Below are 18,921 nucleotides of genomic sequence, written 5' to 3' on the forward strand. Positions count from 1 at the left end.
GAGACTAGCAAAAGTAAACATTGGTCTCTTAGAAGCTGAGACAGGAGAAATCATAATGGGGAATCAGGAAATGGCAGATGCGTTAAACAAATACTTTGTATCTGTCTTCACAGTAGAAGACACAAAAAGCATTCCAGAAATAGTGGGGAACCAAGGGGCTAATGAGAGTGAGGAACTTAAAGTAATCAATATCAGTAGAGAAAAAGTACTTGAGAAACTAATGGGACTAAAAGTCAATAAATCCCCTGGACCTGATGGCCTACATCCTAGGGTTCTAAAAGAGGTGGCTGCAGAAATAGTGGATCATTGGTTACGATCTTCCAAAATTCCCTAGATTCTAGAATGGTCCCAGCGGATTGGAAGGTAGCAAATGTAACCCCGTTATTCAAGAAAGGAGGGAGAGAGAAAACAGGAAACTACAGGCCTGTTAGCCTGACATCAGTCGTCAGGAAAATGCTGGAATCCATTATTAAGGAAGTGGTGACAGGGCACTTAGAAAATCATAATATGATTAGGCAGAGTCAACATGGTTTTATGAAAGGGAAATCATGTTTGACAAATATATTAGAGTTTTTTGAGGATGTAACTAGCAGGGTAGATAAAGGGGAACCAGTGGACGTAGTATATTTGGATTTTCAAAAGGCATTCGATAAGGTGCCATATAAAAGGTTGTTCAGCAAGATAAGGGCTCATGGGGTTGGGGGTAACACATTAGCATGGATAGAGGATTGGTTAACGGACAGAAAAGAGAGTAGGGATAAACAGGTCATTTTCAAGTTGGCAGGCTGTAACTAATGGGGTACCACAAGGATCTGTGCTTGGGCCCAAGCTATTTACAATCTATATTAATGACTTGGATGAAGAGACTGAGAGTAATATATCCAAGTTTGCTGACGATACAAAATTAGGTGGGAAAGTAAGCCGTGAGGAGGACACAAAGAGTCTACAAAAGGATATAGACAGGTTAAGCGAGTGGGCAAGAAGGTGGCAGATGGAGTATAATGTGGGGAAATGTGAGGTTATTCACTTTGGTAGGAAGAATAGAAAAACAATACTTTTTAAATGGTGAGAAACTATTAAATGTTGGTGTCGAGAGAGACTTGGGTGTCCTGGTAGAAGAAACACAAAAAGTTAGCATGCAGGTACAGCAGGCAATTAAGAAGGCAAATAGCATGCTGGCCTTTATTGCAAGGGGGTTGCAGTACAAGAGTAAGGCAGTCTTACTGCAATTGTACAGGGCTTTGGTGAGACCTCACCTGGAGTACTGTGTACAGTTTTGATCTCCTTATCTAAGGAAGGATATAACTGCCTTAGAGGCAGTGCAACAAAGGTTCACTAGATTAATTCCTGGGATGAGAGGGTTGACCTATGAGGAGAGGTTGAGTAAAATGTGCCTATACTCTGGAGTTTAGAAGAATGAGAGCTAATCTGATTAAAACTTATAAGATTCTGAGGGGGCTTGACAAGGTAGAGGCTGAGAGGCTGTTTCCCCTGGCTGGAGAGTCTAGAACTTGAGGGCATAGTCGCAGGATAAGGCATCGGCCATTTAAGACTGAGATGAGGAGGAATTTCTTCACTCAGAGGGTTGTGAATCTTTGGAATTCTCTACCCCAGAAGGCTGTGGATGCTGAGTCGTTGAGTATATTCAAGGCTGAGATAGATAGATTTTTGGATACTAGGGGAATCAAGGGATATGGGGATCGGACCGGAAAATGGAGTTGAGGTTCAAGATCAGCCATGATCTGATTGAATGTCGGAGCAGGCTCGAGGGGCCGTATGGCCCAATCCTGCTCCTATTTCTTATGTTCTTATGAAATCAATGCAGAGCCCAACCCTCTACTCTAGCTGTGAGCGGCTAACTCAGCATAGATGGGCAATTGAACCAGGAACCCTTCTGCACTGCACAGCTTAGTAGTACACTGAATGGTGCTTTTAACCACTAGGCCAATGGGAGAGCCCGGAGTTGCAGCTTTCAGAGAGCACAAAACACACTCCCAAGTTTAAGTCTTTCTGTCACCTAATGGGTGCACCGGCAAAATAATGACTGAACAAAGAAAAAGAAAGACTTGCATTTATATATCAGGGGAAGATTCAAGAGGTGCAGAGTAAACATGTTCCCACAAAGAAAAAGGGTGGGGCTGACAAATCTAGAGCTCCCTGGATGTCAAGGAGAATACAGGGTAAGATAGGGCAGAAAAGGAAAGCTTATGTCAGACACCGAGAACTCAATACTACAGAAAGCCTAGAGGAATATAAAAAGTGCAGGATGAAATTAAAAAGGAAATTAGGAAAGCAAAGAGAGGGCATGAAAAAGTATTGGCAAGTAAAATCAAGGAAAACCCAAAGATGTTTTATAAATACATTAAGAGCAAGAGGATAACTGAGGAAAGAGCAGGGCCTATTAGGGACCGTGTGGAGGCGGAAGATGTTGGTATGGTTCGTAATGAATACTTTGCGTCTGTCTTCACAAAAGAGGGGGATGATGCACAGATTGTAGTTAAGGAGAAGGAGTGTGAAATATTGGATGGGATAAACTTAGTGAGAGAGGAAGTATTAAGGGGATTAGCTTCTTTGAAAGTAGATAAATCACCAGGGCCGGATGAAACGTATCCCAGGCTGTTAAAAGAAGCAAGGGAGGAAATAGCGGAGACTCTGACCATCATTTTCCAAACTTCACTGGATACAGGTGCGGTGCCGGAGGATTGGAGGACTGCTAACGTTGTTTAAAAAGGGATCGAGGAATAGACCGAGTAATTACAGGCCAGTCAGTCTAACCTCAGTGGTGGGCAAATTATTGGAATCAATTCTGAGGGATAGGATAAACCGTCACTTAGAAAGGCACGGAGTAATCAAGGACAGTCAGCACGAATTTATTAAGGGAAAGTCGTGTCTGACCAACTTGATTGAATTTTTTGAGGAGGTAACAAGGAGGGTCGATGAGGGTAGTGCATATGATGTAGTCCACGTGGATTTTAGTAAGGCTTTTGACAAGGTCCCAGATGGCAGACTGGTCAAAAAAGTACAAGCCCATGGGATCCATGGGAGAGTAGCAAGTTGGATCCAAAATTGGCTCAGTGGCAGGAAGCAAAGGGTAATGGTTGACGGGTGCTTTTGTGATTGGAAGGCTGTTTCCAGTGGGGTTCCGCAGGGCTGAGTACTAGATCCCTTGTTTTTTGTAATATATATTAATGATTTGGACTTAAATGTAGGGGGCATGATTAAGAAGCTTGCAGATAATACAAAAATTGGCCGTGTAGTTGATAGTGAGGAGGAAAGCTGCAAACTGCAGGAAGATATCAATGGACTGGTTAGGTGGGCAGAAAAGTGGCAAATGGAATTCAATCCGGAGAAGTGTGAGATAATGCATTTGGGGAGGGCAAACAAGGCAAGGGAGTACACAATAAATGCGAGGATAATCAAAAGGTGTAGAGGAAGTGAGGGACCTTGGAGTGCATGTTCACAGATCCCTGAAAGTAGCAGGACAAGTAGATAAGGTGGTTAAGAAGGCATATGGAATACTTTCCTTTATCAGCCGAGGCATAGAATATAAGATCAGGGAGGTTATGCTGGAACTTTATAAAACACTGGTTAGGCCACAGCTTGAGTACTGTGTGCAGTTCTGGTCACCACATTACAGGGAGGATGTAATTGCATTAGAGAGGGAACAGAGGAGATTTACGAGGATGTTGCCAGGACTGGAGAATTTTAGCTATGAGGAAAGATTGGATAGGCTGGGGTTGTTCTCATTGGAACAGAGGAGGCTGAGGGGTGATTTAATTGAGGTGTACAGAATTATGAGGGGCCTAGATAGAGTGGATGGGAAGGACTTATTTCCCTTAGCAGAGGGGTCAATAACCAAGAGGCATAGATTTAAAGTGATTGGTAGAAGGATTAGAGGGGAGCTGAAGAAAAATTTTCACACTCAGAGGTGGCAGGGGTCTGGAACTCACTGCCTGAAAGGGTGGTAGAGGCAGAAACCCTTAACTCATTTAAAAATTAACGATTTGGAGGAGGGGACCGAGTGTAACATATCAAAGTTTGCAGATGATACAAAGATGGGAGGGAAAGTAGAGAGTGAGGAGGACATTAAAAACCTACAAGGGGATATAGACAGGCTGGGTGAGTGGGCGGAGATTTGGCAGATGCAACACAATATTGGAAAATGTGAGGTTATGCACTTTGGCAGGAAAAATCAGAGAGCAAGTTATTATCTTAATGGCGAGAAACTGGAAAGTACTGCAGTACAAAGGGATCTGGGGGTCCTAGTGCAAGAAAATCAAAAAGTTAGTATGCAGGTGCAGCAGGTGATCAAGGAGGCCAATGGAATGTTGGCTTTTATTGCCAGGGGGATAGAATATAAAAACAGGGAGGTATTGCTGCAGTTATATAAGGTATTGGTGAGGCCGCACCTGGAATACTGGATACAGTTTTGGTGTCCATACTTAAGAAAAGACATACTTGCTCTCGAGGCAGTACAAAGAAGGTTCACTCGGTTAATCCCGGGGATGAGGGGGTGGACATATGAGGAGAGGTTGAGTCGATTGGGACTCTACTCATTGGAGTTCAGAAGAATGAGAGGCGATCTTATTGAAACATATAAGATTGTGAAGGGGCTTGATCGGGTGGATGCAGTAAGGATGTTCCCAAGGATGGGTGAAACTAGAACTAGGGGGCATAATCTTAGAATAAGGGGCTGCTCTTTCAAAACTGAGATGAGGAGAAACTTCTTCACTCAGAGGGTAGTAGGTCTGTGGAATTTGCTGCCCCAGGAAGCTGTGGAAGCTACATCATTAAATAAATTTAAAACAGAAATAGACAGTTTCCTAGAAGTAAAGGGAATTAGGAGTTACGGGGAGCGGGCAGGAAATTGGACATGAATTTAGATTTGAGGTTAGGATCAGATCAGCCATGATCTTATTGAATGGCGGAGCAGGCTCGAGGGGCCGATTGGCCTACTCCTGCTCCTATTTCTTATGTTCTTATGTAAAAGTGAACCTGGATGTGCACCTGAAGTGTCGTTGACCTACAAGGCTACAGACCAAGTGCTGGAAAGTGGGATTCGGCTGGGTGGCTCATTTTCGGCCAGTGGAGACACGATGGGCCGAATGGCCTCCTTCTGTGCCGTAAATTTTCTATGATTCTATAGCATCTTTCATGACTTCAGAATGTCCCAAAGTGCTTTACAGCCAATGAACTACTTTTGAAGTGTAGTCACTGTTGTAATGTAGGAAATGCAGCAGCCAATTTGCAAATAGCAAAGTCCCACAAACAGCAATGTGATTTTGACCAGATAATCTGTTTTTTTAGTGATGTTGGTTGAGGGATAAATATTAGCTAAGACACCAGGAGAACTCCCTTGTTCTTCTTCGAATAATGCCGTGGGATTTTTTTTACATCCATCTGAAAGACGGCACCTCCAACAGTGCAGCTTACTTTTCAACTCCACCCTCCAAGGTTGACCAACACCATATAGCAGGGGGCGCGCGGGTAAATCAGGAGGAATGAAGAGGAAAGGAGAGCCGGGCTGCAGGATGCCTCGTCACCTCTGTGACTCCAGCTAGCAGACGGACTCCCACTTTGCTCCACGTGGGACATGCTGTATTATCTTAAAAATATTTTTCTCAAATGTTCCCACTTCCTGTCGTTAAGTTGATAAGATTCAGTGGGGTTGAGTTTGTTCTGGCAGTGGATACCTGGGTTGGGTCTAGCACTGAACTCATTCCCCACCCCCCCTCAAATCTGTTACTTCTAGATATATTTGTGGGCTGTTTCTTCACCCCACTTTTCAATAACGGAGTTCAGCAGGATGTTCAAATCCCACATAGGGTAACTGTTGCTTTACAGGCCACCCCTTGTCTTACACCAACCACTGCAGTAGTGGCATAGCCCTTATTGCTAAGGCATACCTTGGCCTCTCCCCTTACTTCTCTGGCGCCTTCTCCATCTCTCATTCAGAATCCTTGTTGTTTACCATCATCCCAAGCCCCAAGATGACTTCCTCACCGAGATGTCCTTACTTCTCTCTTCTTTTACTCTCAGCACCAAGCGGTGATTTAAACTTACACCTAGCCTGTCCTAAGCTCCCTCTCTTCCGTCTTCTCTGCTCTCTTATCCTCACTTAATCCGGTCCTTTATATAAACTCCCCCAAATATAACCTCAGCCTCCCCTTCAACCTCATCATCTCTCTTTGCCACTGCGTTCCCAAAATCTCAACAAGGCTATCTCTGACCACTGGCTCCTTTACCACCTACTTCCCTGTTTTCCAATCCCACTAGCTTCACCATCTGCCATGGAAAACTCTCTGCTCTACCTTCCTCACATATTTACTCTCTAACTCCCAGCTCCTTCGCATCTGGGTCTCTAACCATCGCAACATCAATGTTGCTGTTGACTTGATAAACCATCCCCTTGCCTCTGCTTTCAATGCCCTTGCGCCCAGCAAATCGATAACCGTCTCCTGACCCTCCTGATCTCCCGATGCCACCCCCATCTTTGCTTTCTCAAGTCAGAGGACACGCATCTGGCATGCAAGCGGCCTAGTCATCCACTGCCAAATTTGGCACGACGATATGAAACATTACTGCGCTGGTCTTCCTAAGCCATAACTGCATACTACTCCAGGATCATCATTGGGCTCCTTTTCTTCATGATTAACCTCCTCAAACCTCTTCCTTCCTTCTTTCCCACCTCCAAGTGCGAAAGCTCATAGATTTCTTTGTATCTAAGGTTAAGATAATCCGTGCAGCCTCCTTGCACCTGATCTCCTCCTAGTTCCCAAACCACCTTCGCCATTTTGCAGTTCCTCCTCCCTCCCCCAGGCCCTCTCCAAGCTAATCTTTGCCATGAGACCCACCTCCTTTAATCCTTTCCCCACTCTTATCCAGCCAGTCAACTTTCCCTCTTGGTCCCCATGCTAGCTGTCATTGTTAAAGGTTCCCTTTTCTCAGGCTCTGGCCTCTACCTTTCAAAACTGATAGCATCACCCCTCTCCTCAAAGAACCCACCCTCTGTGACTATGGTGGGTTCTTTGTTCTCCTTGACACCTCTGCAGCAATCTGACGCAGTCAGTTGGCCACACCATCCTCCTCCATTACCTCTCCTCCATAGTCCAATTTGGTGGGACTGTCCTTGTGTGGTCCCGATCTTACCTATTCAAATGCAGCCAGTGCATCTCTCCCCTCCCTCCTAAGGATCTATTCTCAGCCTCCTCCTCTTTCTCATCTCTATGCTGACCCTCAATCATATCATCCAGGGATATGAGGTAGCTTCCATATGTAAGCTGATAGCACCCAGCTCTGCCTCTCTACTTGTCTGGCATCATCAGATTGGGATGAAGATTGGGAAGACTGAAACCATTGTTTACTAGCCCATCACAAACTCCACACCTTTACCACTTCCTGGACACTCGTTCAAGATGAACCAGACCGTTCTGACCCCGAACTGAGCTTCAAACTTGCATCTTACCCATCACCAAGACTGCTTACTTCCAGATCCATAGTATTGCCCATTTCTGCCCATACTTCAGCTGAAAACCTCAACCTTGTCAACTCCAGACTTGATTACTCCAATGCTCTCCTTGCTGGCCTCCTATCTTCCACTCTCCATTAGCTCCAACTTGTCCAAAGCAAAGCTCCCTGTATCCTCTTCCACTTGCCCATCACCCCGTCCTCGCTGACCTACAATGGTTCCCAACACATTAAATTTAAAAATCTTGTCCTCATCTACAAATCCCCTATGGCCTCGCTCCTTATTTCCCTACAGCCTTCTATGCCCATCCCGCATCCTCCGGTGCTTAGACTCTGGCCTTGTGTGCATTCTCCACCCTTCACATGCTCATTGTTAGCAGAGCCTTCAGCTTTTCCCTGCTCTCTAGAACTCCCTCCATATACCTGTCCACTTCTCTCTCAAAACCCATCTTTTCAAGCCAGGGTTTGGTTACCCCTCTTTATCACCCACTCCCTTATATACCTCTATCTGTGAGATACATTGGGATTTTTTTAATATAATGACATTATATAAATTCAATATTTTATTGTCTTCCTCATGCTCCTCAGGGAGTAGAGCTAGGCCCATTACATATGGCCACACTAATACTTCACAGCACACACCTAGTCCCTCCCTAGCACCAGCTCAGATATATATTCACACCTGGCAGATTTGGACAATGAGCTAGAGGTGAACGTACTGGGTGAGGAACAGCACAAGAGAGCAAGAGCAGGTGAAGATGGCAAAGGAAGAGGAGGAACCTATTTTTCAGGGACCAATCCATTTCAGCTGATCAAACTGGGGATCTGGACCTCTTAAGAACCATCTCGTTTTAAAAATGGTGCTTTCTGAGCATTGACCGTTGAGGTCATCACTGGAGACTGTGCCAAGCATGGCTTGGCTGGAAGAGTCCACTTGTTGCACGTGCTCAGCCTTCCTTGATTACTTTGCAACACTGAAGTCCACCACGGAGTGTGTGGTAACACCAAGGATATCTGCATTGGGGCCCACCATGTCATCGGCCCTAAGGGCAGTCAGTGCTTCTCCCATAGATGCTCAGAACGCTGCTAAAGAGAACGAGAGTTGAAGGATGCAATGGGTCATCTTTTCCAGCTTCAGTAGGTTTGGTTAGAGACAACCATGAGGTAGGACTTCACTGATCTCACTGGTATCATTAAGTCTGCTGTCACGCTGATCAGCAGCCATAGTGAGGTAGTGCCTGGCAGCAGGGACAAAGCTGGAATGGGTATCTATCTTTCAGGGCAGCAGCACATATCTGGATTCTTGCTGTTGACCCCTTCCGTTGGAGGCGCATGGGGCAGAGAGAATGCACCAGGCTGCTCTCACAGCTGCAGCGGTGGCACAGGCTGCAACTGATCCATCTCAGAACTTAATTGCCAACAAGTGTGGGCACCTCAGACCCTGAAGATGTGAGGCTGGAGGAAGCACAAGACTAGGTTTAAGAGCACATACATCACACCCTGTAGCCAAGGGAAAGCACAGTGGAAGCAAACAGTAGGCATTTGCTCACAATGTGTTTGGGGTCATTTAGGGTCATCAATCTTCCAGTATTTCCCTCGAGTGTCCAGGACACTTCTGCAAGCAATCATTGGGGCATTAAAAAGAATTCTGTGCTTTTCTCATTTTCTTTGAACACTGTCGTTTATTAGTTATAGAAATATTGGAAATGGAAAAAAAGGCTGTTTGTGCAGAACCGATGGAGGTGGGAGGTCATGTGATGAAACCTCCAGGAATATGTCCAGAGTTTGCAACCCCTAGGATCATTAGAAATCTGGTTGCACTCAAGCAGTGTGTGCAGAGTGTTCTTGTTTAGGAGCATGTTTCATCAGGTGGCAGGAATGTAACATTTGTGAGTTGAAGATTTAAGGCACTGTTGGTAAAAGCAAATCTGTGGAAGGGATGTAGACAGGACTGTTTCTGCAGTAGGCACATTTCCAAGTTAAGAGAAGGTTGCACGTACGAGAGTTTGATGAATGGTTCTTGCTGCGGGCAATCAGTTCTCTTCCACAGCCACTTAAAGCTGCTCCTTTGGCTGGTTCCCTTGCTGATCCTGAGGCCTTCCTCCTCCATAATAATGCCTCTTTGCAGAGTGAAGTTATGCAACGTGCATAACAGATGACCACAATCCTTGAAAGCTTTATTGGGCTGAATTCCAGGACACCCCCTGATCTTTCACGTACCGATGGGGTGCATGGATTCCTCTGATGGATGATTGCATCTCATTATACTTGTGTTCAGCTAGTGTAACGAGTCATGGCTGCACAAGATAGTTTTGATTGTCCAAGAGCCATCCTGATACTTGCTTTTGAGGGTCAAATACTGGTAAGATGGTGAACTGCTTTATAATTAAGGCACTTGACCGTTGCCTGGGAAACAAGCATCGACTTGTTGCAAATGAGGTGAACGTTCAGAGAATGGAATTCTTTCCTAAATACGCAGAGCATTTCGCATTGTGTGAGGGTGCATGTAGAGCCACAAGGGTACAATCTATATTACCTGGACCTTTCTGCCATTCCATAAAATTGCACAGACTTTGCATGCTGTCCATGGGGAAGGGGATGAAGTTGGTTGCTCAGGCTAACAAGGCATCAGTCACTTGCACTTGCTATTTATATCAATTGTAAGAATATTGGGAATAGGGACAAATTGACTTAATGCCATTAACCATCATGCTCTGCAGGCTGTGCTGCTTATTTTGCCGAATTGTAAAATACTGACCTTTGATTAATGACTGAACCTTGTCACCCCCATTGTGAGGCAAGATGGCTACGTGATTAAAAAAGGAACAATGATCCAAAAAAGCAGAACAATAATCCAAAGATAGCGAAAGGAATGGGACATTGGTGAAATAGCCAAATAAGTAAGGTTAGACAAGTTGGCCACCTTGAGTTCTGTGAAAACAACCTTGTAAATCTATAAGGGTCTTTTGAATAACAACTCCATTTATAGTGAGAGGGTCCAGTCAGGGGTCTTAAAAACCCAACGTCTCCTGAGTTCAGGGCACAGGATCCAGAGAAGGCCACCCAGCTATCAGAAGACGACTCAGCTGTCAGAAAACTCAAAACGACCACACCGCCAACTTAATTACAAACTCTGCCCAGAGTTCAAATGGAGTAATATTGTTTTAATCTCTGTATTATTACTGTCTTTTAAGATTGAGTACTTGTACATGTGTGATTTGACCATTAATAAATGAGGCTTGATTACCATTTGGCGTCACGTCCGAATCTGTAACAAATTGGTGGCTGCGGCAGAGTGTGACTAATCAATGTTTTGTGCGGACATAAAATCAAGCATCTAAAAAAAAAGTTTGAACATCAACAGACTTAATTTGATCATGGAAGGCACGAATTGTTCAAATTCCAGGAGTGAGGTTGGTTTTAGTGTAAGTAACCATGGCAAGTGTCCAAAGAATGTTAGAAAAGAAACAGAAAAAGTAACTAAAAGGGTCCGAGGAATCATTAGAACCAATCTCCAAAATTATAGAGAAGGATGAGGCTCATGAGATGGCCATAGAATAGGTCGAGGATCAAGTTCGAAATAAAAAGAAGGTGAGAGTTGGCAAAAGGACCCTTATGTGGGCGGCCAACTGGTGTGCACTTAAAAGTGTGGAACATATTAAACAATTAAAAGAGGAAAAAAGGGATCAGGCAGAGGAAATTAAGAGACAGTAACACGAAAAAGAGGGGTTGAAAGAACATTTGACTGATGTCATTACGTTGTTAGGGAGTTTGCAGCTGGTGGCTAAAAATGTGACAGCACAGGGGATACAGAGTCAGAAACTATCACAAGAGAGAAATAGACTTAAGGAGAAATATGCAGAGGTATGCACGAGGGTAGTGCTATTTCTCAATTGTAGTAGAGTGAGGTCAGAGTTAAAAGAAAAAAGTTATAAAGATATGCAGCGGAAAGCAGTGCAGTTGCTGGCCGCTACAATAAGTTCTATCCAGTTGAGGGAAAGTAATAAGAAACTAGAACTAGAGAAGTCAGAAGCACAAGCAAAAACAGCTGTTTTAGAAGTCGTCCTGAAAGAGGTGAGAGATCAATGGGAAAGAAAAAAGAGGAAATATTCCAGTGTGGTAGGAGAATCCACAGTCTGGAATGTGATGTAGCATATTACCAGCCAGAAGTAGTTGAGCAAAGAAGATGCAGAAGAGAAATTGAGGACATAAATCGGAAAACCCAGATCAGGTGTTCTTGGTTAAAGCAAAAGAATAATGATTTGCGGGCCACTGTAAGGGTGTTGGATGCAATGGTCCAAGAGGATAAAAAGGGAGACACAGTGTCCCATGTTGAATGTCAGAAACAGATGCAACGGCTCCAAGAACAGTTGAGGGTTAGGAGAGATAGTATATGTACACTGACCCAAGTGGGTGGTGATGGAGACGAGGAAGGATTGACAGAGGAGGCTGCGAACTGTCGCTCCCCAGACAACACAATACAAGGAGCCGATGATGAGAATAAAGTGAAGGCTTAGATAAGATTTTAAATTGGTACAAAATTAAGTAGAAAACATCAGAGATTGAAAATTCAGAAAGAGTGTTAAAGGTGAGATGATTTAAAACAGGGGGAAAAGGTGAAAAGAGAAGATTCTATCTCGCCTACTGTTACAAGCTATTGGATATTTCTTTAGTTTTTAGTGTACTGTCTCTTTAGGTGTGTTGCACTCTGCAGCATGCAGGCTGCAGCTGGCTACATTTCCTTTTTTTTCCACAAAACTGAAGCAGCATTCGCCCTTTATAGTTCTGGTCATTTAATGTAAGCATTTCAATCGTATTTTTTAAGCATAGCACCATTGTTAAATGTACAAGAGAAAGAGTTTGAAGAATTATTATACAGTCACGGGACTATGTCCTATTTTATGTCTGTGAGATTTGAGATCTAAATCGATTGATTTCTTTTCAATTTGGCAAAGTTTCTTTAAATTTAGTTGAAATCTGCCTGAGTATGGAGCTGCTGTGATGAAGCTGGCTACCCTTTATTTTCACAGTTAGTGCTGCCACGAAGTTCTAAAATCATGTTTCCTTACACAGTATTACTTCCACATTTGGGATGGCTTTGACCCTGAGTCATCCCAAATGACTGAGTTATTGGGAAGTTAGTTGGTAGCAAAGTACAGAGCGTCCAAGACAACAAACAGTTGGGACAACAGGTCAAGATTGTATAGGCTGTTCTACTCCAAGTCTCCAAAGAAAATGGAGGCAGGAGAAATAATTCTTTGTGCTTTCTCCACAGATGAAGCGAAATGGACAACGTGATATTGATTACATTTATTATTGGGGAGTATAATATGGCAGAGACTTAGAAACTGTAAAATGTGCAGTAAGTGAATAACATCCAGTTTACGGTACTGTGGTATATGCTCACAAGGGACATGCAGATAAAATGGGAACGAGAGCTAGAGAGTGATAGATAACATAACGGAGGTAGAAACTAGACCAGAGGAAGGCATCTTAGGAAAAGACAATTACAGTCAGATGCTGTGGGATGGGTAGGTGCGATAAAGGGGTATTCGGAACAAGAATGCTGGTTTGGAATCGGGTAGATGTTGAGACTATGAAGAAGCATATGCATCATTATGAACATGCACGGGCCAAACTGGTCGATGCACCAATCCTAAAAGCAATCAATGAGCTAGCACGGGAAGAACAATATACCATCTATAACATGCACAACATTGCCAAGTTTTTCACTCAGACACAGGATAAAATAAATGAGATGATATGAAAGGGAAACGAGCAAACAAAAGGAATAGGACGGGCAACCATTTGTATGGCATACGGAGCCTATGTGCTTTCATTTAAGAACATAAGAAATAGGAGCAGGAGTAGGTCATACGGCCCCTCGAGCCTGCTCCGCCATTCAATAAGATCATGGCTGATCTTTGACCTCAACTCCACTTTCCTGCCCGATCCCTGTATCCCTTCATTTGCTTAAAGTCCAAAAATCTATCGATCTCAGTCTTGAATATACTGAACGACTGAGCATCCACAGCCCTCTGGGTAGAGAATTCCAAAGATTCACAATCCTCTGAGTGAAGAAATTCCTCCTCATCTCAGTCCTAACTGGCCAACCCTTTATCCTGAGACTATGCCCCCTAGTTCTAGACTCTCCAGCCAGGGCAAGCAACCTCTCAACATCTACCCTGGCAAGCCACCTCAGAATCTTATATGTTTGAATGAGATCATCTCTCATTCTTCAAAATATCAGTGTTTATTGATCAACACTGATATTTTGTTGCAAGGTGAAGTCCCAGATATGTTAAGGGACTATGACTTTGTCCGTTGGTATTCTAAGGGAAATGGTGAAACAAATATGAGGGTTGAAGTTCCACCTGTATCAACAATCTGCAATCTAGGGTACGCTACTATTCACCCAATGGGCCTAGTCAGGGATAAGAATAAACCTCGATTTTTACCCTATCCTTACCTATCGTGGATGTTACAACCCAAGTGTGGGGTATTTAGAGGGAGAAGTGTATAAGCAAAGGGTAAATTCGCCTAAGTTAACGGTGTCTGACAGGAAAACTGCATCATATAAGGTGCCCAATTTGGATTGTTATGTCGAGCAGGGGAACCGATACCTAGGCCGATGTGGATGTTTCCCTGCACGCGTGTCTGAGTGCAGACGTGATCTAAAATTGAGACTAATGTAATTAAAACTTTAAAATGGGAGGCGCACATTTATGAAGGACCTGTGAATGAACACAAGAAGCTTGTTATAATTTGCAGTTAGAGATTATTCCTGCTCTGTTAAATTTTTCTTTCTGTATCTTGTGTCTTCTGATTTATGTAATTGAATGTGTGTAGATTTTCATCACACTAAGCGAAATGGTACACGGTTTTACTAACCGCAATCGGGAAGAGATTTAGGTCAACTCACATAGAGACAATGGGAACATGATGAAACAATGCACAAGCAATTAGAGGGATTACTTAAAGGAATGAATAGGCAAGCAGGGGATGTTATAACAGAACAAGAATTGTCCCTGCTTTTAATAAATGGACTGATAGGGAGACAGGTTAGGGATATTGGCAATCATTCAGATTAACAAAGACTGAGGAACAACTGATTTTAAAGGCAATTATGTATGGAGGGTTTTTACAATGTTCAGATTCAAAAGGGAGTTAAATGCTGTAGAAAACAATTGGATCCCAAATTTTATATTGGATAAACAAATGAAAATCTGGAAATCAGATGGGACTATGGATTGGTGTAAAGCGGGAAGACATGGATTAGTGTATTATGCCAAGAAGCTTTACAGAGTGACATTGTTTCACGATTGATTCCTGTGGTAGTGGAAATACCATTGCTATCTGCTGTTTTGAAAAAAAAACATTGCTATCTGCTGATGTAAAACTGATGAAAGTATTTAAAGTGGAATCGATGGGATTGTGGGAGGATGATATATGTAAGGAATCTGTAAATTATCCGAAGATCAAAGATATCAGTAAAGGGGAAAAGAAGGGTCACACCAAACACTTCATGCTGTACCAGGACAAGTGGATCCTGGTTGTGTAGATGTCACGCTTTACAAAGTCCACTGCCAGCTTGTGGTTTCACTCTGGATGAAGAATCCCCTATTGTACGATTGAATTTGAAAAGGACCAACGTTGTTTATTTGGAGAGAGGAAGGTATTGTGTTACAACTAATAAGAAGCACTACATACAAGGGGACACAGTGAGCATGATTTTGACCCCGAGCTGGGAAGGAGGTGGGGTGAAGGTCAAATTGCGGACGGGAAACCCGGAAATATGAGTTTCTCGGATGTCTTTATGATTTTGACGTAAGGACATCTTTTATTTTTTTTCAGTTTGCCGTCTGACTGACCGGTCTGATTGACAGGCTGGGCTCGGTCAAATGGGAGAGCAGCCAGGGAGAGGACATGTTCAGGTAAGTCTTCAGGTCAGTCTTTGTTTGTATGGATTGGGGGCAGCATGGGCAACATGGGTGGCATGGGGGGCACAGGGGCATGGGTTGGCACCAGAGCGCCGGTGGGCATGGTGGTCATGGGGAGGGGGGCAAGTTAGTCATGGGGGGAGGGATCAGAGGTCAGTCACCGGGGGGGGGGTTGTCGGGATCGGGGGTCATTGCGGGGGTCCGCAATCATTGGGGGAGCGGGAATCAGGGGTCATCGGGAATGCGGGAATCGGGGGTCATCGCGGGGGTCCACGATCATTGCGGGGGGGGGGGGGGGGGGGGGAGGGTTGGAGATTGGGGGGGGAGATCCGCGATCGTTGGTGGGGGGAGGGGGGGCGCTGCAGGTAGGCTTGTTGGGCCTGGGGGAAGCACTCCTACCCCTCCGGGCCCATAATCTGTGCCAGAAAGGCACTTACCTGTTAGTCTCTGGCCTTCTCGCCTCCTTTCACGTGGCGTAAAAGAGAAGACCCGGGAATCCCGGCCCCTAGGAATTGAAATTGGAAACTCTGGAAAAATGGAGGTTTTAATCACCAAACCGTCTCCTGGGAGCGGGTTGATTGCCCGCCCCTCATGAAAACCGGAAGTGGGTGGGATGGAGGCGGGTCTGAAATGGCCGCAATTTTGAATGCCCCCCCCCCCACCCCCAACCCACCTGTTTTCCCCTTTAAAAATCGTGCCCCTTACGCCCAGTTTGGTGGTTAACATTTTGCATTACATCAACCAGAATTACTAAATTGGGGCTAAGATATTGGTGCCTGTTATGGCCCACAATGTTACAAAAATGCAAGTAAACATTACCTTCCAGACAGAAAGCTTACGAATGGCTGTAAATTTTGGCCGTAAAAGCATTATGTGTACTTAAACGTGCTATCGGGAATGTTAGATGGAGTCAGAGCCACTTAGAGCTGACAGCCTTATTGAAGGATAGAGGAGAGATCGAAACCATTAGAGTTTTATCTCTCTCAAGGTGGGGAATCTGTATGAATATTGGGAATAGGGACAAACTGACATCATTTTCTTAATGCTATTAACTATCATGCTCTGCAGGCTGTGCTGCTTATTTTGTTGAATTGTAAAATGCTGACCTTTGACTAATGACTGAACCTTGTCACCCCCATTGTGAGGCAAGATGGCTACGTGATTAAAAGAGGTACAATGACCTAAAAAAGCAGAACAATAATCCAAAGATATCGATAGGAACAGGACAATGGCGAGATAGCTAGATGAGAAAAGTGGCTACCTTGAGTTCTGTGAAAAACAACCTTGTAAATCTATAAGGGTCTTGTGAATAACAACTCCGTATATGGTGTGAGGTTCTGGTCAGGAGGCTTTAAAAACTTGATCCTCTGTCCTGAGCTCAGGAGACAAGAGAAGTTCACCCAGCCATCAGAAGACTCCAAACAACCACGCTGCCAACTTATTTATGAACTCTGTCCAGAGTTCAAATGGGGTAATATTGTTTTAATCTCCATATTATTACTGTCTTTTAATATTGGGTACTTTCATGTGTTTGATTTGACCATTAATGAGACATTGATTACCATTTAGCATCACGACCAAATCTGTTACCCAATGGACAACTGTTTGACTTATGTTGCTGATTTCTTTAGTTGTAATGAACCCAAAGCATTAAAGTTAAGTTTGACATTCACAGCTTTGCCTGTGAAGGATTTTGATCACAGGTCAGCTTAGAGCCTGTAGTGGCCTTCTTTGTAAATTGAAGCCTCTGCAGACACCACTCCACTGATAAATGAAGGTGTATGGACCTCTGCCTGTAGATTCTGATGTGGGGGCAGCAGGGGTACAGGTGGATGGTTGCAGAACACCTACAATGCAGTTTGATCTGCCTGGCACTGCTCGATTGGTCCTCTTCGTCTTCCTTCAAAGTGCACAAGTAAAGGGGGAATTCCATGGGGAAACCCACTGTGTTACTGCTGTGATAGTTATGCCTAAACAATTGATCCAAAGGCTCGCAACAACCTAAGTGAGATGAAAAAAAAATGCCTCCAAATGCTGCTCCCAATCTTCTTACAGGACTCTTCAAAGCTACTTCCAGCAAAAGCAAATTCCCAAGAAACCTGGTTGTCCATTTTGTACGGGGGAGGTCATGAAACAGCGCCACACTGACGTGAAGGCTGGGAAATTGTGTTCACGATGCTATGTAATAGTTTTGACCCAAATTGCATGGTTCCACCCATGTTCCAGCACTCTTCAAACGTGGCATTATGAAATTGGATACAGCGCTAAATTCCAACCAATCTTGTCCAATTTACACTGACTTATCGAGCAAAACTAATTGGAAAATCTAGGCTAATGAGTTTGTATAACTATGATTGTTGGTTATGCTATACACGTTAGCATCAGGTGAACACAGGGAGGAGGGGTGTTGGCCTTGAGAAAGCTGGGCAGGGAGTCCTTTACGTGTTTATGTGAGGAGAATCTTAGCTCTCCCAGAAGATTGTCCAGAGTGTCTGCTACTTCCCAGTCTTAGACTGAGGCTGTACATCAACTGTGATTGGGTTTACAGTTTTCATAAAGCTGCCCTTTGGAAAGGAGCTTGGAACACCTGGATCTGAATGAATTACACTGTGCAACAGCAATAACAGCACGTTAGGAAACCTGGAAACAGCAAGAGACAGCAACGCCACATGGTATTGGTTGGACCGCTGCTCCTGCCTTCTCCTCTGGAGGCCGCTGCTTCTCTTTGGCAATTGTGTTTCCCACAAGCCTGGGAGATGTAAAGTGATTAGTAACCAGGATCATCCCTGGATAATGGCCCAAGTTAATGGTTTGAAAATTTCCTATTCAAGTGTCTTTTCACGGCCCTTGAGCGATAGCTAACTTAATATGACAAGAATAGGACAGTCAATGGTTCTTTTGCACAGAATGCATATGTAGAGATAAGGGACAATAAAGTGGAATTAACAAAGAAAACGTGACATGAATAGGGATCAATCAAAAAGAATTCTCACTGTTAGAATCCCTTCACAGTCTGAGTCTCTATATCAGGATCCCTTTTAAGGCACAAATCTCACTACCAGGATCCTCTTTAAGGAGATGGGTGTCTTGGTCAGGATCCTTTTTAAGGAGAGAGTCTCCACTGGGATCCTCTTTATGGCAATGGATCTTCATCAGGATCCTTTTTAAGGAGATGGGGCTGTCCATCAGGGGTGAGTCTCACCAGTGGAATCTCTGATAGAACAAGTCTCATTAACAAGACCTCCCCCTTTAATAACAATTTGAAGTCCCTTGATTTTGCTCTTATGCCCTGCTGTGGGTAAGGAGACTTGACAGCTGCTCAGGGTCCAGCAACAGCTGTATGGCATAGCTGAGGCTCAACACTACAGGAACTTCAAACTTGACTCCCTCCTCTCCATGTTAGAGTGAAAGCACTGCGTCAGAATTCTACCCTCCATATTTTTGAGTGAATCTCATCTTTAGAGCCCCTGTGATAGAGGTCTTGGTGATAGCTCAACATTAGGACACTCATCAT

At 44.1% G+C, this 18,921-nt stretch overlaps 1 protein-coding gene across 1 annotated transcript in view; it reads right to left on the bottom strand.

The window, feature by feature from the left end:
- Window positions 1-18,921, bottom strand: part of dock3 (dedicator of cytokinesis 3) — a 1,008,697-nt gene that overhangs the window by 126,578 nt on the left and 863,198 nt on the right. The window lies entirely within an intron of this gene.

This window comes from Heptranchias perlo, chromosome 17 (genome assembly GCF_035084215.1).
Source record: "Heptranchias perlo isolate sHepPer1 chromosome 17, sHepPer1.hap1, whole genome shotgun sequence".
NCBI lineage: Eukaryota > Metazoa > Chordata > Chondrichthyes > Hexanchiformes > Hexanchidae > Heptranchias > Heptranchias perlo.